General features: G+C 33.7%; 1 long non-coding RNA gene across 2 annotated transcripts; it reads right to left on the reverse strand.

Moving 5' to 3' along the window:
* Nucleotides 1-2,736: 2,736 nt before the first annotated feature.
* Nucleotides 2,737-18,042, reverse strand: LOC149781365 (uncharacterized). 2 transcript variants are annotated; one of them, XR_016414689.1, is made up of 8 exons: nt 17,741-18,042; nt 16,051-16,159; nt 13,839-14,163; nt 10,868-10,967; nt 9,222-9,323; nt 8,708-8,799; nt 7,905-7,980; nt 2,737-4,939 (listed from the first exon to the last, which is right to left on the reverse strand). It is a non-coding gene; the product is annotated as an uncharacterized LOC149781365 (long non-coding RNA). The 2 variants fall into 2 exon arrangements; XR_016414690.1 differs by lacking the exon at nt 16,051-16,159 and having other exon boundaries at nt 10,868-14,163.
* Between the last annotated feature and the right edge of the window lie 1,553 nt (nt 18,043-19,595).

The raw sequence follows: 19,595 nt of genomic DNA on the forward strand, positions 1-19,595 counted from the left end.
TTAAGACTGTAAATTTATGTGATGATATCTGGCAGCTTGTAATAGGTCAACAATTGTAATAGTTTGAAAGAAATGAGACTGAGAAATTGTCATGGAAATTATTAAGTTCATTTGTTATATTTTATTAAATTTTTATACTTTCCACCTTGAGTTTTTATGTACCAAGACCGTTGGCATTGCTGATTGGGGGCTTGGAGCTATTTAAATTTTAATTGTCCAGCTTTCTTCAGTATTAGAACTAATACAGTAGGAGCAAGTGACAGATATTACAAAAAAGATTACAACCATTTACATCTGTCCAAAGTAATGGGAAGAATAAATGAATCCTTGTTTGGCAAGCATGCCTATTTAGATTTCACTTTTATTATTGTCTAAAAACCAAATCAATATTTCATTGTGCCATACATCAACGCAGTGCATATAGTATTTTGTTAATTAAACTAGACCCGATGTGAGCACGATATATTGTTTGGAGTATTTGAATACAGAAAGTATGATCTAAGCTATCTATTTACTGAAATAAACTGCTAATGACACAATTAAATGGAGTGCAATAAATGAAACAGACCGTAAATGTGTAGTGCCAAATTATTGGACTGAGCGCATTGAAGTGTAATTCTAATTACTAAGTCAATATGAGGTACAAAGAAAACTTATGTAATAGAGTTTTAAATCTGTGTTCATAAAACCATGGAACAATTTAATGGTTTAATTCACTGTATAGGCAGGGCTGGTTTAACCCAATAGGCAAACAATGTGGCTGCCAAAAACAAGGTACACTGTCAGGTTGGCAATTCGTGTATTATCGTTAATTATCATGCCAAACATGTAATAAATTTGGAGTATGTGCTGCTTGTATAAAGGGCTATATTTTAAGGGTTTATTAGATTTTTGTGATTACTTGATTCAGGGAAATCAATGTTGGGGAAATAGTCCTCAGCCCAAATAATTTGCCAGTTGCTAGAGGTAAACATCACTGAGTGCAGTGTTGATGAGATTCCAGAATGGCATGGTTTAATTTCATAGTGAGTTCAGGCCAGAGCTGCAATTGTCCCTAGATCCAAGTAGTCATTATTAAAATCTAATTATGTGGATTGATTGAGCAGGCCCATGTGCAGTATTTGTGATGGGGACTGGTAAATTGTACAATAGAATAATTGAGAAGGGACTGTTATGTTATCTGGAGACAACTTTTATTGTTGCTATTATGGTAAATATGGTAGAAGGTTAAAGGCAAAATGAGGCTTCAAATCATGACTTGACTGATTCAAGGATAGTTGAGATAGAAAATATTTCCTAGTATTTGGTGATACAGTTGTATATTTTCATGGTGTGAAATTCTGGCGCTACATTACAGAAAAGTAAGAAGGTAAAACCATGCAGTTGTGAGGTTGGCAAGCAATTGTGAAGTTGTGGTGTAAATGTGTAGTTGTGATACTTGTGGTCGTGCATGGATTAGAGGAAAATTATTTATAGTCTGGGCACATTGGAATTTTCAGTTTAAAAGAGTAGTTGCAAAGAAGTCCTTGGAAACTGGGAAAGCCAATGACTTCTAGTGGGATTCTAGCCAGGTTGAATTTGCTTGGTAAAGTGACCCTTTTGGTTGAATACAATACTAATGAACAGTTATAATAAGCAATGTCGGGGTGGCAGGTTCACCTAGGGTGCAAAATACGCTTGTAATAGTCCTGTGTATTGGCTGAGGCAAGGATATACAAATGTATGACAGTATAAAATGGCATGACAGCATTAAATGATACGACAGTATCCAAAGGTATGACAGCACCTAAAGGCGTGACAGTATAACATGGTATAGCAGAATCAAATGATATGACAGTATAAAATGGTATAACAATATCAAATAGTAGGACAGTATCAAAAGTGTTCAATGAATTTTAATGATCTAATAATTTTCTTTCTGAACAATTGTGAGACAGGTATTTATTTATTTTTCCAATGTTTTTGCTTTTCTAATTTTTTTATAATGATGGTCACTCCAAGTCCATGAGAGCATAGCCACTAAATGAAAAATGAAATGCTCAATAAATTCCAAGTAAATGTGTGATTTATTATGTATAAGTAACTTTTCCTTAACTTCATGAATTTAAACAAATTTAAATTAAGTAATAAATGTGTATAAATATGAGATTTATTTGAGAGTAAATGTATGAATAGTTCAGGTAAAAAAAGAGCATTTTGTTATAAACCTTAATTATGTTTTAATTAAATCTGGATTTAATTTGATTATATCACATTTAAATTTCATACTTTAATTCAATATACCATTTATGTAAATTAACTGTACATTCAAGTAAATATATTAAATATGTGGATGTGTTTAGTTTAATGAAAACCCACATTAACTGCACTGGAATTATTTCAGATTAGAAATTTCCAAATTTAAGGTCTTATACTCAAATTTACTAGTAGATATTTAAGCAGTGCATTAAAAATGCTCATTAAATAAATTATTTCTCTATTACCCAATACCAATAAACTCTTAAATTTTGGCTGCATGGAAGTGCAACACTAGATTTTTTTTAATACTTGCACTAAAATATCAAATAAATCTTCTTGCTTTGAAAAACTTCATAGTCATTGAGTTACTATATATGCTTTGTGTGGTCTGATGCTGTTAATTGTATACAGAGAGAAAAAGAGAGAGAGAGACACACACACACACAAGAAATAATCAGTTTGAAGGTATGTCTATATAGGTGAAAATTAAAAGCACAGTTAAATTCAACAATGGTTTATTTCTGGCAGCAGCATATCAAAATATAATTATCAATCATAAGCAAAACTCCCATCAACTTCAAAGATGCATTTTATCTCAGTATTAAAGTTCTAAACAAAATATCTGTACTTGCAAAATATTTGTATTAAGTAAAAATGACCTAACACTTCCTGAAAAGACAGAACTTTCAAGTCTTTGGAACTGAAATCATAGTCACTAATTAAACAGCCACAACAAAAAGTGAAAATTCAGTGTAATAAAATTATGCAACAAAGTCACAGTTCCACAAGTATATTACTGAACATTTTGATATAAAACTTCACCAGGATTAGTCAAGTTAAAATTACTTGCTGTGAAGTTGAACTCTGGTTATGCCTTAAGAACTTTAGTAAAGGAATGCTTTATAATCCAAGTCATAATTCTACATTGTTGGCAAATGTTCCACACATTATTAGATCATATGAATGGTCATAATTTAATTCCTGTTAAACTTGGAAATTTTTTGAAAAATTCATTTCTAATTGTGATGAACTTTGTCATTTCTCATCTCACCAACTTTAATCCACTTCCTATACCATTAACAACTCTTTCAATGAAACTAAAACGTAATTTTACATACTACAGAGCGAGATGCCAAAATTTTCTTGACTTTAAATGTTAACCAGGTTCCTGAACTTTTTCAAAAAGTCTTCAGCTTCAGACACAGTATGAGGGAGGGTTCTGGAGCTGAGGGTGCAGGCCCCTTGTGTGGAAATGACAGCAGGACCATTCTTTAAAAGCAGATAAAGTTCCTGGGACTTCAATTCCAAGAATTAAAAATAGGGAGAAATTACTGCAGCAATTTGTGTAGACATGATTTTCATTATTGTATATTATTTCACTTTTACCAAAGATTTTATTAAATTTTTGCATCAGTCTAATTGTAATATGGTTAAAAAAAAACTTTAAGAGCTATATGCAGTTCACCATACCAAACTATTTTAAAAATATGAAACCATTAAAAGAATCAGGTTTTAGAAATGCAGCTAGTGAAAACAAGACCTCATTGCTGCATTTTGACATATGGCCCATCCTTTAAAATATGCTCAAATGATGCAGAAATCTCAACATCATTTGTTCAAATGAACATCAAAGTGTGCAATATTTGCGTTTGCATACCAATTTCTTTTCATGCAATTACAATTATGCTAATAACAATTATGCTGCAGGCACTCAGATGCAACTTCTATCAAAACTGACATTATAATATAAAACAACATGCTTGTTAACACAAACTGATACATATTTTTAAGAGAAATAATCACTTTTGTTTCAAGATTTAAAATATTTTTTAATGTCATTAAGTTGTCATTCTAGTCTAAACTGTTAATTATTTGCTCACTTGCCAGTTTTTACTAAACTGTTTTGTGTGTAATTAAGATCCTCTCTTCTCCATATGCCAATTCTGAACTGAAAACAATGACACAAGCACTTGTGTTATAATAGTTTTTTTTAGTTAATCAATGTTGAGAGTTTTTCAAAACAATAATTTTGTTGTGATCACATATCATTAATCTGCTTCCAGCAAAATTAATAATTTGATGGACAAGGTTACACAAGGATAAAGTTACTTTGAAACTTGATGTAAATTTAATTTTCAAGCAGTGTTTAGTATTTTCAGTTGATGCACACACACACACACCAATAAAACTGAACATTTCTATTTTACTGCTTCTGCATGTTTGGGCAGTGTAACTATGATCATATATGGTACATCTACTCTTTGTATCCAAGTGTATTAGCATATGCAAAACCAAATTTTGAGAGGACACAATAAAAAGAAAAGAACAAAACAACGTGAAACAGTTTCCAAGTGGAAAATATGACACAAATCTCCGAAAATAAACAGCATCAACAGAATGTCCAAGATTCCCCTTCATTTATGGTGACTGTACATGGAGAAGATATGACTCTCTTTATCTCCTGCCTCTTTGACTGACTGGACTGCAATGTTTTCGCTTTTGTATCAAAGTCAGTTAAAATGCCCCAAACTCTTCTGAGTGCCATGGAAGTGACTTAACAACAAACCGAGTCTCATCCCCACTTTGCCTCTCCTCCTCTGAACTCATGCTATCAATATTTTAAACCTTTTAAATTTGTTCTTTTTGTTCTGCATTTCAATATGATTTTGCCTTTTAAAGCATTTAGTCTCCAATGCAGCTTCTGCAATACAAAGAGACAAAAGTGTAAATACGAAACAATTTATGTTCACCAATATTAATAATTAGATGGTATTTATTTCTGCACACAATTAAATTGCCATTGCTATATATTTATGGGAGAGTGATTTTTTTCAAAACAATAACCTATACACAAAATTAGAAGCAAAAATTAAATGTCTTGTTTATCTCATCTCCTCTTTCTGCAGCTGCTTGCAACACATGTGTAATTACAAGAATCACGAATACGGCTAAAGTTTGAACTTAAGACATTCCAACTTTTAAGACATAATTTTTATTCTTTATATTTGCTATATTTGGACTGAAGAGCAAAATCACAAACTGAAGTTGGAAATTAGACTAAATTTGTTTCATGATTCCAGGTCAAACCGAGAAATGTTTCATTTCAAAACCTATTTCTGAACTATTATTTTAAGACTAAACATCTACTGAAATTTTGTTTATGTCTAAACATGTTGGTCCTCAGCACTATAAGAAACCTGACCATAAAGGACAAAGTTAAAAAAAATGGCAAAACAACCAGTATTTATAGGTTTAAACTACATTTGTATGGGAAAATATGAAAAAGTTTTTTCAAATGGAAATACTGCACGAAAGAGCAGTATATCCATCCGACAAAACGAGTTCATATTTTCCCATACAAATGCAGTAAACTTTTTATTATATGCTAATTTTTCTTATTCTACCTAATGCTTAATTAATATTAACAAAATACACTACACGAAACAAAGTAACTGAATGTATGATGTATTCCAAACTAAATACACAAGCGCATATTCATCATTACAAAACAACAACATTATTACTGCGCACATAACTCCGCCCAGATAAATTTGAACTTAGTCACCTGCTTGACATAACTTTCAAAAGAAAATGGCATGTCTAGTTAAAATTGAAATTTGGAGTCATATTGTGAATGAATGCGCACTGCAACAACTTTTCCATTTGATCTGGAATGAACAGATTTTGGTATTTTTTTTCGATTCTATGACATTTCTTGGATTTATATTTGACAATTCCACATAAAATACACGGGATTGAAGAAGCGAGGGAGAAGTGTGTTGACATCTGCAAATATGTTTCTGTTTCTGTCATTGAATGTTTGAAATCATAAATGTGGGAAAAATTTGAAGTCTTTCAATTGCAATTATCAAAAAGATGCTATTTAATTTAATGCTTATTTCATTTTGAGTGCAGTAAGGAGGATGTAATTGCACTTATCATCAAAATTACAATACAATTTCGAAATGTGTAATCAAGATTGAGAACCTCATGTAATTCGGATCTGCAGGACTAAGAAAGTACATTTTGAGGAAATTCAGGATGTAAAACTGCAAGTATATTTTTTTGCCATTCTTATCACCAGCTAAAGAACACAGTATATGACTTGTCACTTGTATGTTATTTGTAAGGACCTTTTCTTTGCATCTGTTGTATACTATAGCTAGCCTAAATCTGAAACATTGTATCAACAAAGTTAACGCGGAATGTGCCAAAGCAGCTGGTATGTGGCAGTCCACGAAACATCTGTTTTAGTTCATTCAGAAACAAATTTAAACAACCACAACATAAAGTGTCTCTTAAGCGAGTGTACATGATTTGTTTACAAATCGAAAGTGCTGGCATCTGCATCATTGTTTGTTTACAATAGAAAGTAGTTCCTTTATGCACGTGAATGCAATATGTGTATTTGCACGCAAGTTCAGTATCGGGTAATATTGAATGATTTTGACAATGTAAAGTTAACAGAAAACAATTAGCATATAATAAGCTTTCACTACTGTAATGTTTGTATTACTGCAGACTTAACAATCTCAAATCCCAAAAACTGCTGTCACCTAGTTATGACCATTATCGTGTGTGTAAAATTTCATGGCTTTAAATTTAATAGCTGTTGTGCTAGATAGCTAATATGGATTCAGGATAGGCTTGGCAAACAGACATCAGCAAAACATATACTACAATCTCTTTCAAGCTAAAATAGTGGTTACAATATATTCTTACGACTATATGGTCTTAAACTATGTAACAGAAATAATCAAAGTCAACAAGTTTCATAAATCTTAACAAGTATTTTAAATATCTAAATTATAATATGAAAATTAAAGAGGAACTTACAGTATTGTGAATTAATTCCAAAATAATTATATCACAAGTCTAAAGAATATGAGTGTTCTAAATGAATTTCAGGTCTTGCACATCCTGATGTGCCAGTAGCCTTGAATGTGTTAAAGTACAAAGTCTTGATGTATCACAATGGTATTGTCCAGAACATCTCTGAATGAATTCACAATAATCCTAAAACACTGTTTAGTCCAAACAGTCATATGAGTACTTTGTAATTCCAGCAAATAACTTAAGTAAATGAGTCCCCTCAAATTAAATCTAAGCACTGTCAGCAGTAAATACTTGCAGGCTGATAATTAAACAAGAACAGAAACAGGAATAGGAATAATTGTTCACTTATCTCCTTATATACATTTCCACAACTGTATTACAACTATGCTGCAATTCAATCCCATGTGACATCACAGTTCCATGTGACATATGACAGAATACTCAACCATCCCAATGGAAAATTACCTCAGACTGTAAACAGGTTCATTATCAAGCTCAGTCTAAAACTTGAAATCAAATAAACAACTTATTTATAACTCTTTTTCTGAAAATGGAATTTACACTCATGGACAAAAGTTACCTGTGTTCTATCTTGTTTATAAATGATCATTAATTACATTCTAGTCAGGAATTGACTATATATGTATATATATATATATATATATATATAACTGAAAATAGTTCATTCTTCCAAAATAAGATTTAATTTAGTTACATTTTGACATTTAGTTCTGCAATATGAATACAGATAGGTTTTTAGTTATTTACCTGCACAGTGACATTTGTCTGGGGTTGGAAATAGTGAGAATCAGTCCTTATAAGGAGATTACCTTTGTCTTTCTTCCATATCTTGTCAAGTTTTTCTTGCCTTTTGTTTATAGCTTTGGAAGTGTGTCTCAGTTACATCTGAAAAAGACTCCAAATTACTATGAATTTCATGCAAAGTTTGTGCCAATGCTCCCCCCCCCCCCCCCGCCCAGGGACTGCTGATTTAAAAAATGTATTAAAAAGCAAATTCATCTGAGAGGTAAGGGTAAAATAAAATATTTTTTTTATATAAAAATAAATCAAACAGTTACTGGAAAAGTGGTCCTCTCATCCCCACCCTTTGTCTCCAAAATTCAATAAATGTATCTTTTCCACTGACCTTCATATATTCCAAGTTATTAACGTGTCATATTTTAATTTATATCTTGCTGATCTTTCTAATGTTAATTATTGCAAACTTTGCAATGTATGAATCAATGCAGCTACAACAACAAAATACACTTTTAAGATCACCAATATTTCTTAGATATTTACTTATCATCATACCTTTAAAATAATCTACAAAACATATTCTGAAAACAAAAGATATTGCAAAAAATGTCCTCCAAAAAAACCCACAACCAAATATCTTTCTCCAGTGGAACCTCTTAAGTCTAATGCCATTGATTCATCTTCAAACTTTTCAACTCTTTTAGCTAGCAAAGAGTTTTCAGTGAGAGAGACAATTTCTACCTTTTCTGTGACTTGTACCACATAATGCTGTATTATATGATTTATCTTGAGTTTCAAAGTTCATAAAAATCATTTGTTTTATTCAAGACACAATACCTACACTTACATAACCTAGATCTTTAATTGTGCATACCATTTATTACTCCAGTGTCTGCCAATCCATACAACACTTTAACATATGTTCAAATGAAGCCATTCACTGCCTTGTTTTCCTCAGAGATGCATCTGAAAATATAAATATTAATTTGTGCAAATATGAAAAATGGAAATGATAATGCACATTTGGATAGCAATAGCAACTTATGTTAAAACAATAATATGGTCCCTTGATTGATAAAGAAATCATCAATGCCCAATGGATAAATCAATTCTGCTATCTTTAAAAATACCATAAGAAACTTAATTTACTGTAAGAAATGTAGCTGCTGGAGAGACAAAAAAACTTTATCTTTCCCTTTCTTCTCATTAGTGAAGCAAAAAGTTTAGTTTTTTTTGCTGTCTCCTGAAAGGGTGTAGATAGGGTTATCATATCATGTTTTGAACCTTGGCTAGTGAAGATGGCAATCACATATCCAGCAGTCTATGTTTATGAACCTTGTCACCCTCCTGTTATCAAGGAGTTATAGTATGTCACATGATCAACTGACCCACATCATGCTAGCTGACTTTAACTTGTGACCAGTTTCACTGGTGGCCTTCCAGACTAATCACTCCTTTTCCCCACTTTTCTGGGCATCACGAATAGCACTCTGCAGAGAAAACAAAATTCGAAAATTAATTCAGTACAATTATTTTATTTAAATAATGAAAAATTTCTCTGCAGATTTCTGAATATCTGATCATAAGCAAGTACTGACAAAGTAAACATTATTTTTAAGTTGTCTACGATTAAATCTTCAAGTACTGTAAATATGTGCCAGGAGAACATTTAAACTGTCACAATTTTCTAACTGTAAATAAAATTCATTTTACAAAAACAGACTGAAGCCTGGCTAAATTTTTTGATGTAATTCTATTGGACCGTGAAACAACTACAAGAAGACCACACAAAACACTTCAACTGTTCCTAATAATTTAGCAGTAAAGAAATAATTGTAATTTTGCAAGCGAAAAGAAACAGAATAATTGCTAAGACTACAACCCCCAAAAAAAGATTTTTGTTAAGGAATATTCACATAAACCTTTCAACAAGCCTTCAAGTAAAAAAAATGTCTTGTGCATGTACAATGAAACAAACAGCAAACATGATTTTAACTGAAAGCTATAAACGGGATATTTTTTTGGGTGTCCTCAGGTGTCCAATTATCAGTACAAATCCTAATGTGAATGAGACCCAGTCCAAATGTAAAGTATATCTAAATCCTGCAGAATCTCCAAGTTCATCAATTGTACAAGTTTTATTTCCACTTAATCATACCTTTTTCCAAACTGATGAGTGCAGGCCCTATTCCAAAATGCCAAAGAAAACTCCATCTCAATGCATTATATGAGCATTATGTAGTAGCGAATAAATTTAGATATGGGGTGGGGAGACAAAGAAATGCATCTACTTGTTCGGATGAGAGGAGGGATGGGTGAAGAAAAGCAACTTAAATATAGAAAAAAACATAACAATAATCTTTTGTCCAGTATGACAAGCAATGATTAAAAATGTTCAAGCCCTATAACATCAACAAATCTACAAACACTGTATGTATGTAGGCATGAAATTGACTGAGTTTTACATATTTGAATGAAAAACTAGAACATTACACATAAAAAAGCAGCAAAAAGCATTGCAGAAAAATCAAGCACCATGTCACCCTCCTCATTCAGTGATACCTAACCAGACTTTTGTGTCAAAGCACCTATATATCCCACTGCATTTCATCACCCTCCTCATGCAGTGATACCTAACCAGACTTCTGTGTCAAAACACCTATATCCCACTGCATTTCAAGAATTAAATACACTTGATTTGCTCTATCACACCTTTTAAGCACTAATATTTTTGATGACTTGATGACATGCAATTCAAATTTCAGCAAACTGTTATATAAATGCTTTTCTTCATTTCTGATAGCAGATACAGAACTTTTATGAACATAACTGATGAAGCCTTTGACAGTCACAAGGCCAAACAGCTATGTTAGGAATTTCATCTTCCAAATTTAGGGGTGGGGCTCTCTATTTTCATGCATTAAAAACAGAATCTACTATCTATGAAGAAAAAAAATCTTGTTTTATAAATGTAAATAACGCAGCCCCAGCAGAAAACTGACACTGCATGTGTTTAAACTTTAAAGATGGTTACCCTTGATAGCCACTTGGACTGTGGAGTTGAGGTGGTAAATTCGTGAAGTGTCTGATTCCCTCAGATGCATTGCTGTTCTTGTCGAGACTGGCCATGGGGTCTATGAACAAAATTAGAATTTCACAACTGTCACATAGATTAAATGTTACTACTCCTGACTTACTAATCTTCATATCACTACATCTGCTATCCTATGTTAACTTATGCTTATACTGTTTATAAGTTAAAAAAATATTTTTGAGCTTCAAAGAATATTGTTGTTCTGCATGCTAGTACAAATGGCATCAAAATTGTTGATGTAAAAGAAATTCTAACTTTGTCTCATTTTGATGCCATTGTAAAATTTTACACTGCTACAGTTGTGAATATCATTGCTAAACTGAATCAAGTACAGTATCATATCACTACATCTGCTATCCTATGTTAACTTATGCTTATACTGTTTATAAGTTAAAAAAATATTTTTGAGCTTCAAAGAATATTGTTGTTCTGCATGCTAGTACAAATGGCATCAAAATTGTTGATGTAAAAGAAATTCTAACTTTGTCTCATTTTGATGCCATTGTAAAATTTTACACTGCTACAGTTGTGAATATCATTGCTAAACTGAATCAAGTACAGTCCGATAGTTTAAATTTACATCACGGAGTCTATGATAAATAGCAACTGGTTTCATGCAACACCATTAGCATTTTCAAATATTAAGGCCTTTATATATGATATTCTGTTGTACAACATCCACCCACCCTATGAGACATAATGGCACTGCCAGTAGCCCACAAATGCACAGGGGATAGAGGGCAGGGGTTGGGGTGGGATGGCCAAACCTGTAACAACATAACACCTGCTACAGGTTTGCCCAACCCCTTCCACTGACTGATACTCTTAATTTCATTTGTAAGAAACCCCTGTGGTCAATCAAGTGTGGGCAAAAGGGCATTTTAAAAAAAAAAACTACTGTCAGCCTTAGACCAACAAGTAGTTCTCTGCTTTTAATTGTGCCACCGGTGACCAATAATGTCAGAAGAAAAAAAAGCAGAGAACTACTTTTTAGTCAATGGTCAGCCTGTACATGATAAACTGATTTATCATAATTGTTTGCTTGCTCTTCTTGGTGTATAGTGTAACATCATCACCATTTCTGTTGGACTTTGGAGCTGACTGATGTAGACCGATCATGTGTGATATTTGCCAAAACCAGCAATAATGTTCTGCTCCTTGCATGGATAATTTTCGGGTCTTTTACGTCTAAGATCATCTTAAAATTTTCTAGAGTTGGGAGTTTCGCTGTCTTCTGAGTCAAGCTTGTATATCAAATCTTCCAAAACGCTACTCTCAATGTAACCATTAGATTTGGGGTATAAAAGGCTGAAATATGATCATGGCATGTCTGACAAGAAAAAGAATGTTTTCTGCCATGTAAGTTTATCTGAAGACCACATATCTTGACCAAAGGTCCACGTCATTGAGACTCATTGGTCAACCATGTTCCTACTGAATACATAAAGAACTTGTGCTGTTCATGGTACTAGCCATATTTTTGTGTGTTGTATCCTTTATTGGTTTGCATATATGTGTTACTAGGTTGCATAGAATATAACATTTAATTGTTACCCAAATTAGGTGCAAATAAATATGCATATTTGGAAAGGTATTTAAAGAGCTCTTAAATTGCATGCTGTAGAAATTGTGGTCCAAAGTTGCTGAAAATTAACTGTCTTGTGTCACTTGATATAACGTTTGTTATAAGTAATTTATGATTACCAAAAACAAACTTTCCTTTTTATTTGATTTTCCTTTGTTTAATTGTGCAAAAGCCTTACACCAATCAAAGTCAGCATGATCATCATTGTAGTTGTTTGACTCTCCATCCAAATGCTACCTTTCTTCACTCTTAAAGTGTATTTTCAACAGGGATTCAAATAAAAATACTTGAGAGCAATAGTCACTCCACTGTAATAAAAGAAGACTATTCCATCTGTGTAACAACACCAGTCTTAAAGGATACAAATAATTCACACACTCAACAACACAACAACCAATATTCTGACATCGACACACCATTTACATCCCTCATTGATTGGATATGTTCACCATCTCATCTTTGTGTTTTTGTATTTTTATCGCTTGTTTATAAGAAACCCTGCTGACACATTTAATCCTATAACCTTTCTTGTGGTGCTGTATTATGCCTTACAATGCATGTGTCGCAATTCCACTATCAACCAACTCAAAAGTTTGGTTAGAAATATTACACTAGCCAATTAGATGTTACATTTTTTGTGTGTGTCAAAATGAAAATTGTTTCTGATCTGTGGGTCAGGTTAACGTTGAATCCATAGTGTCATTAAAATTGAGACATTAAAGGCCGATTCTTCCTAAATGGACAGTTTGTTGTATTCAAATGCCACTGATGTAATAAAACTATGGACCGAGTATATATTTTTTTCCTTTAATACATTAGTCATGTTTGTGCAGTTTCTTGATTAGGGCACAGTCTATGTACTGAATAAAGAACTAAAATGATAAATCATTGATAATAATGATAACAGGATATTGGTGGTGGAAACCTGATAATGTTCAAATTGATTTATCAATATGAAGGTAATTAATGATATAGGAGGAGACCTCTAGAGTGTCATTTTTCAGCACTTGACAGACTATACATGGTGGTTAGTATAGCTGTGGTGAAAGAACCCAGGAAAACCCTAGTAAGAACCACCAAGCAAGGGTGTGTGTGATGGCTGCACGCATTGGGGTGGGGTTCTTCCAATATATATTAATTAAATTATGATGAAAGTTCCACCCTGGCTCGTGGGGTTAGAAAGTTAAATTAGTGATGAGGTAGATTTACAGCTCTGAGCCCCCAATCAGCAATGCCGATGGCTAAATTATACAGAACATGATGATGAAATTCAATTAATAACAATTTAATAAATTCGATAATTTAAAACAATAAACTCTCAATCACCCGTCTTTCCCTCGACCAAGTGACAGCCTAATTCATCCCGTGATTTACAGTGTGAGTTCAATTTTCCCCCGTCCTTGTGTCTACTCATCTTTCTTTCCCGCTAATTCCTTCCTTCCTTCCATTCCTCCAACACCTCCTTCGACTCTGTTTCCCTCTCGACTATCTCCTCCTCCAATTTCGTTCCCAATTTCCTCTTCCTCCCTTCTCTCCCCTTTTCCTCCTAGACTTCAACTTCTCCTGACTTCTCTCCTTTCTTCTCCTTTCCTCCATCTCTCTATCTGAGACTATGGGACCAAACTGTAACTGGTCTGTCCCTCAAAGCTTCCTGTGAAAAACCACAAGGTGTTAACATATGCTTTATCGAATCTCACCTCAAACTAGATCAACAATTAATCATCAGATAAGGCTATCATGGTTTCTGTCAAGCATGCGTACACATTGAAATTCCCACACACTTCTTGCAGGATAAACAATGGCATAATAACACGGTATCAGCGAATTGTCGTACAGACATCAATACATTGCGTCACATCAGTATATACACATATATATTTAATCTCATTGTACTACAATCTGACAAAAATTAGACGCATGTCTGTACATTACACAATGGCATAATAACACGGTATCAGCGAATTGTTGTACAGACATCAATAAATTGCATCACATCAGTATATACACATATATTTAATCTCATTGTACTACAATCTGACAACAATCAGACGCATGTCTGTACATTACACAAATATTCAACAATGGCAAAATCTATAATCACATGAACACATGTGCTAGTCTACTATAAAATACCCACATAGCGAATTACAATATTAACTCTTACGACGGCTAGCAAGCTATATAATTCTTTACAAATATCAACTCATTTCTTCAAAATATGCAAACATATTAACACCACAAAGTAATTCTTCGTACTACGATTCTAGTAATAATAAAGTATACATACGACCTATAATTAAAAATGCAGTCGCATTCCGCAAAGACCGAACAACTAGCTCACTGACCTTATTTGAAACTGTCTGTACTCAGAATTTCCTGTTCTAAGATATTCCCGCCAATAACGAATGGCGGTTCGGAGTTATGCTATCCTCCTCTGGCAATCTCTCTTAGCGAACTAATTCTTGCCGGAGGACGTGGAGATATCATTCTAGCCAAATCAGGGTCTCTCCCCTATCTCGATTCTGATTGGGTGGCGCTGTGACCCTGTCCAATCGTCTTAGCGGCCAGTTCAACCTGGCTGTCTGTCTGCAGGGAAAAAAGTTAAGACACTCCCACTTCTTCGTGCAACTTCTTTTGATCTGGACAAACGTTTCCACATCTAGGTGATAATTGGCTATCTGGCGGCCTCGCAGCTCCTAGGTCTGGCTCTCCACTTCTAGCCACGGCAATCTTACGTAATGAATTAGTGGTAGCCTGCGGCAATGTTTAACATCGAACAATGGCTTGTCAGAATTACCTTGATTATACATGTTTCAAACTGGGGCTACTCTGGGTCGGGGTAAACGTGACAGTGTGTGTGTGTGATTAGGATTTTTAACGTAGCTTTAACAATTTTTCAGTCATATCGCTATGATATCTGCAGTGTGGCAGTTTATAGTGATGTCTAGCACTGGGCATCATGCCGCAGACATGCTGCATGATGTCCCACCCAGTCACATTATCCTAACACCAGGCTGACCAGTCCTATCACTAACCTCTTAATGCAGAACGCCTAGTGAGTACCATTTTTATAAGTCTTTGGTATGAACCAAGTAAGGGAAAGTACCGGCAAGCTTTATACCCACACTGGCCGAGCAAGACACTCGAACCCACGAGGACTGAGGTTATATGGCAGTGATCAGTAAAAGCGAGTGCTTCAGACCAACCAACCACCCTGGGCCAATTCCAACCGTCTCAAGTGTTGTGTTTGCGTGTGCTTTACAATTAGGGACCGTCTTTTTCATTGGGCCACTGGTCAATTTATATCAGTGTTGCAAGTAAATATGGCAAAAGCAGACCCAAATTTATAACTGCAAATTTTTACAGGTAAATGGTGTTGCTGAGCAGATTCGATAATGCAAGTACCCCCCCCCACTGAAAACATGTTGTCAGTCTATCAAAAATAAAATAAAATGCAAATTACATAAAAATGTAAATGTCATCTTATTAACCACGTTTCATTTACTTTATTTGCATTGGTTCTAAATGTCATACATACCTGACACTTAACACATGGTTCCCAAGCTTTTCTAAAGATAAATTTCCAGGTCAATTCCCGAGGTTTTCCAGGATGAAATTACTTTTTCAAGGTTCACATATGACCATTACTGAATGGAATTTAAGAACAATTTAGATTATAGAATATGCATTTCTAAATCTAAAGATGTTTCTCTTTCAAGACTCTCCAAAACAGAAAAGATGATCATGTACAAAATCACAAAATGTATCACAAGAAACAAGTTTGATTATATTCCTATAAATTGGCATGTAAAGTCATTTCAATGTACAGAATAAAAATTCTAACTTCATTTTGTTGCATTACATTGCTAAGTGGGAACAACATAATGTACATACATTATATTTTGTTTAATTTCAAACCATTAATTCTATAGCAATATATATATATATATATATATATATATAATATATATATATATATATATATATATATATATGCATCTCGTAGAAAGTAACATTTCCTATTACAATATATAAAAAAAACAATAAACACAAATAATTGGAATCTTGTCTTGTAACGAAAAGAGTTTAACCCTGAATTTATGTTCCAATAAAATCCCAAACAAGATTTTTCAAACAACCTAATCTCCTTAAGACGATCTGGTTAAAAATCCATCATTTAAAACATTTTCAAAAGGGTTGAATTTAATTTTGACAAACGACCTTCAAAATGATACACTGTTGTATAAACACGGACTGAATTTTCTGTACAATCAATTTGTTTTCTTGTAATTCGTTAAACCAGTCTCCAAACCTGTATTGATACAGGGGCTCGTATCGTTTTTTTAATATATAATACAAAGGACGACAATTTTTCATTTCAGCTCTGATATTCAACATTTTAGGCTACAAATCTGGCTTTAAACGAATAGCAGTCGATTTTCTAATCCGAGCTTCGTCAGACTATTCCCATCCCATTTCTCATATTTGGACATTTATGTTGGGGGTGTTGGGTCATTGTAACTACATATCGAAAATTTGGAATTTGCCGCCACTGTGCGGTAACCACATATGGTAGTCGCTTACCAGCGGGCCTAAAACCAATTAAACTTATCTTATATCAACTCATACCTGCACGAAATCGACAGGAAAAGATTTATTTTTCAGAAATGGCAAGTATTATAATCGTTATGTCGTTAATCCGCTGAGAGATAAGACGAAACTACGGTGTGGATGAAACCTGACCATTTACCTTACTTGGCACATGACTTCACAGATCTCAAATGACGACATCGGAAGTCCAATAGTCACGTGATATCAACAACGAACTCCTTTATAATGTTGTTGTACAGAAATTAAATTATATTAAATTAAAGTCAGATAGTTTTTGTAAAAAGCCAGCAATCTGGCCAATCTGATTTATCAAGCAGAGAGTACATGTCAATGTGGTAGTCACGTGATACAACAAAACTACAAAAGTTGTTCTCAGAATATATAAATATGGAAAATTTTGTGTTCTTTCGTTTTTTTTTTTATGTTTATTACAACCTATATACAACTTTCATTTAATAATTTTTTTTTCCTCTACAACATTTGAAAATGTGGGTTGTTAGATTTGAGTACTCGTGCGACTAGCAATGCAAATCGCGAGTATCAGATCACATTTCATCAACGACGTAGTTTTATCTTGTCTTTCAGCAGATTATAGATATAATGATTTTAATACTCACAATTTCTGAGAAAATTGTAATTTTCATATCCATTTCATGCAAGTATCACTTGAACTAACAACGTTTAGAGTTTGCTAGGCCATCCCGTAAGTGGCTACGTTTTGCCACCACCATGTTGGCCTCGTGTGATGCTAGACTGATTTCCATGTAAGGAAAGATACGGATATCGAGCTGACTTTGAAAATGAAAGTCTATTAGACGAATCTAATCCACTGGGCGTTTGGACTGACTGAGCATATATGTCTATTGCAAGCAACCAAATGATCCATACTGCACCCTCCGAATATTATGGTTAGAGCTGATAAATTTAACTCACGATCAGCTTAGTTACTACTCAATTACTTTTTTTTCGGGCGTCAAGTGGTGGCGGAAAATTACCGGGTTTTTCCCGACTTTCATCAAAATATTTGCGAAATTCAAGTACTTTTTCACGGTCGGGAAAAAATATCATTTCTCCCGACTTTTACCCAATATCCCGGTAACGTGGGAACCCTGTTAATATTTTTTCAGTAAATGTGGAATTTACTGAAATATAAATCTAAGTCAATTTATAACTTTACTCTCAAAATAAAGACTGATAAACTTCGTTCTTGAAATTTACAGATGTTTACTTCTGATTAAATTTCACATAAAAGTGTAGAGTTTTTCTGTTCCTTTGCTTTTTAACAAGAAGAAGGAAATAATAAGAAAAGCTAAAATGGACTCAAGAAAGATAAGTTTGAGTTTAATAAGACAAAAGAAAAACAGCGCGTTGGTATTGACAAGTCATAGCCTCTACCGACTGAGCTATCCCGTTTCACTATTAGAAGTATTACTGCTGATTTTATGCCTTTAAATATGCTTGGAATTAGATTTAGAACGAGCAGTAATCGCAAAGCTCTTGATGTTACTTGCAATTTCGACACGGTTTTTATTCACTTTATCAATGTTTTCCGCGCCTATCTTTAGCAAGAAAGTTATAATTGCCCATATTCTTCTGTAGACACATCTTGTGACTACAAAAAGCGTTTTTTTTTTTCTCTCACTCGAAATAACTATTCCATCAATTCACTTCTACAATAATGGATATGGTGGGTGATCCAACCAAATGGCGGACAGTGGGGTGGTGGTCAAAAATGACATAAAAATACAAGGAACCGTTGCAATGACCAACAAACAGTAACATAAACTATATGTGATACACCATGATGTTTTTTATGTGCCATAAAATGTGAAGATTTTTATTTAATGTTTTAGTCATATATCAACAAATTATAACATAGCAAGGGGGTGGTCCGACTAAAAAAATTAGCAAAAGTAAGTTCCGCGTGCAGGCTGAACGATGTTAGATATCTCTTGGGTGATTGTTATATTTTTCTTTTTTCATTGCAATTGTTAGATCGTTTAGATGATCAGAGGATTTTTCATTTTCCATTGTGCGTGACCTCCCCCCACCCCGGTGAATCACTAAGCGCGAAACGAAATTTTAGAGATTCACAGAGCTGTCAAGGCTGAAATTTTTTAAACTTTGTAAACAAGCACGCACCCCACCCCCCGCGAATCACACGCGCTTTAAAATTGTTTAAAATGAACGCCCTTTGGGGCTCACGGAGGGCCAGGCAAATTGCATCTGGGTTATTTTTTAAATAATACAATTACCCATTTAAGTATATCTCGTCATATTTTTTTTAATGCGTTGCATGTTATTTAACGCGCATAGGGAATTGGCTCACAATTAGTACTTCCAGTTCAGTACGAATGTAGTTCCAGTCTATTTTTAGAACATTTTTCCTTTCTCATTTTGGTGGTGATATAAGAGTTATATTTATGCATTTTGGTAGGGATTTAAAGGTAATTGTTTATTCTTGAGAATATG

Source organism: Sinohyriopsis cumingii, chromosome 15 (assembly GCF_028554795.1).
Source record: "Sinohyriopsis cumingii isolate HCF-2022 chromosome 15, ASM2855479v2, whole genome shotgun sequence".
Taxonomy (NCBI): Eukaryota; Metazoa; Mollusca; class Bivalvia; order Unionida; family Unionidae; genus Sinohyriopsis; species Sinohyriopsis cumingii.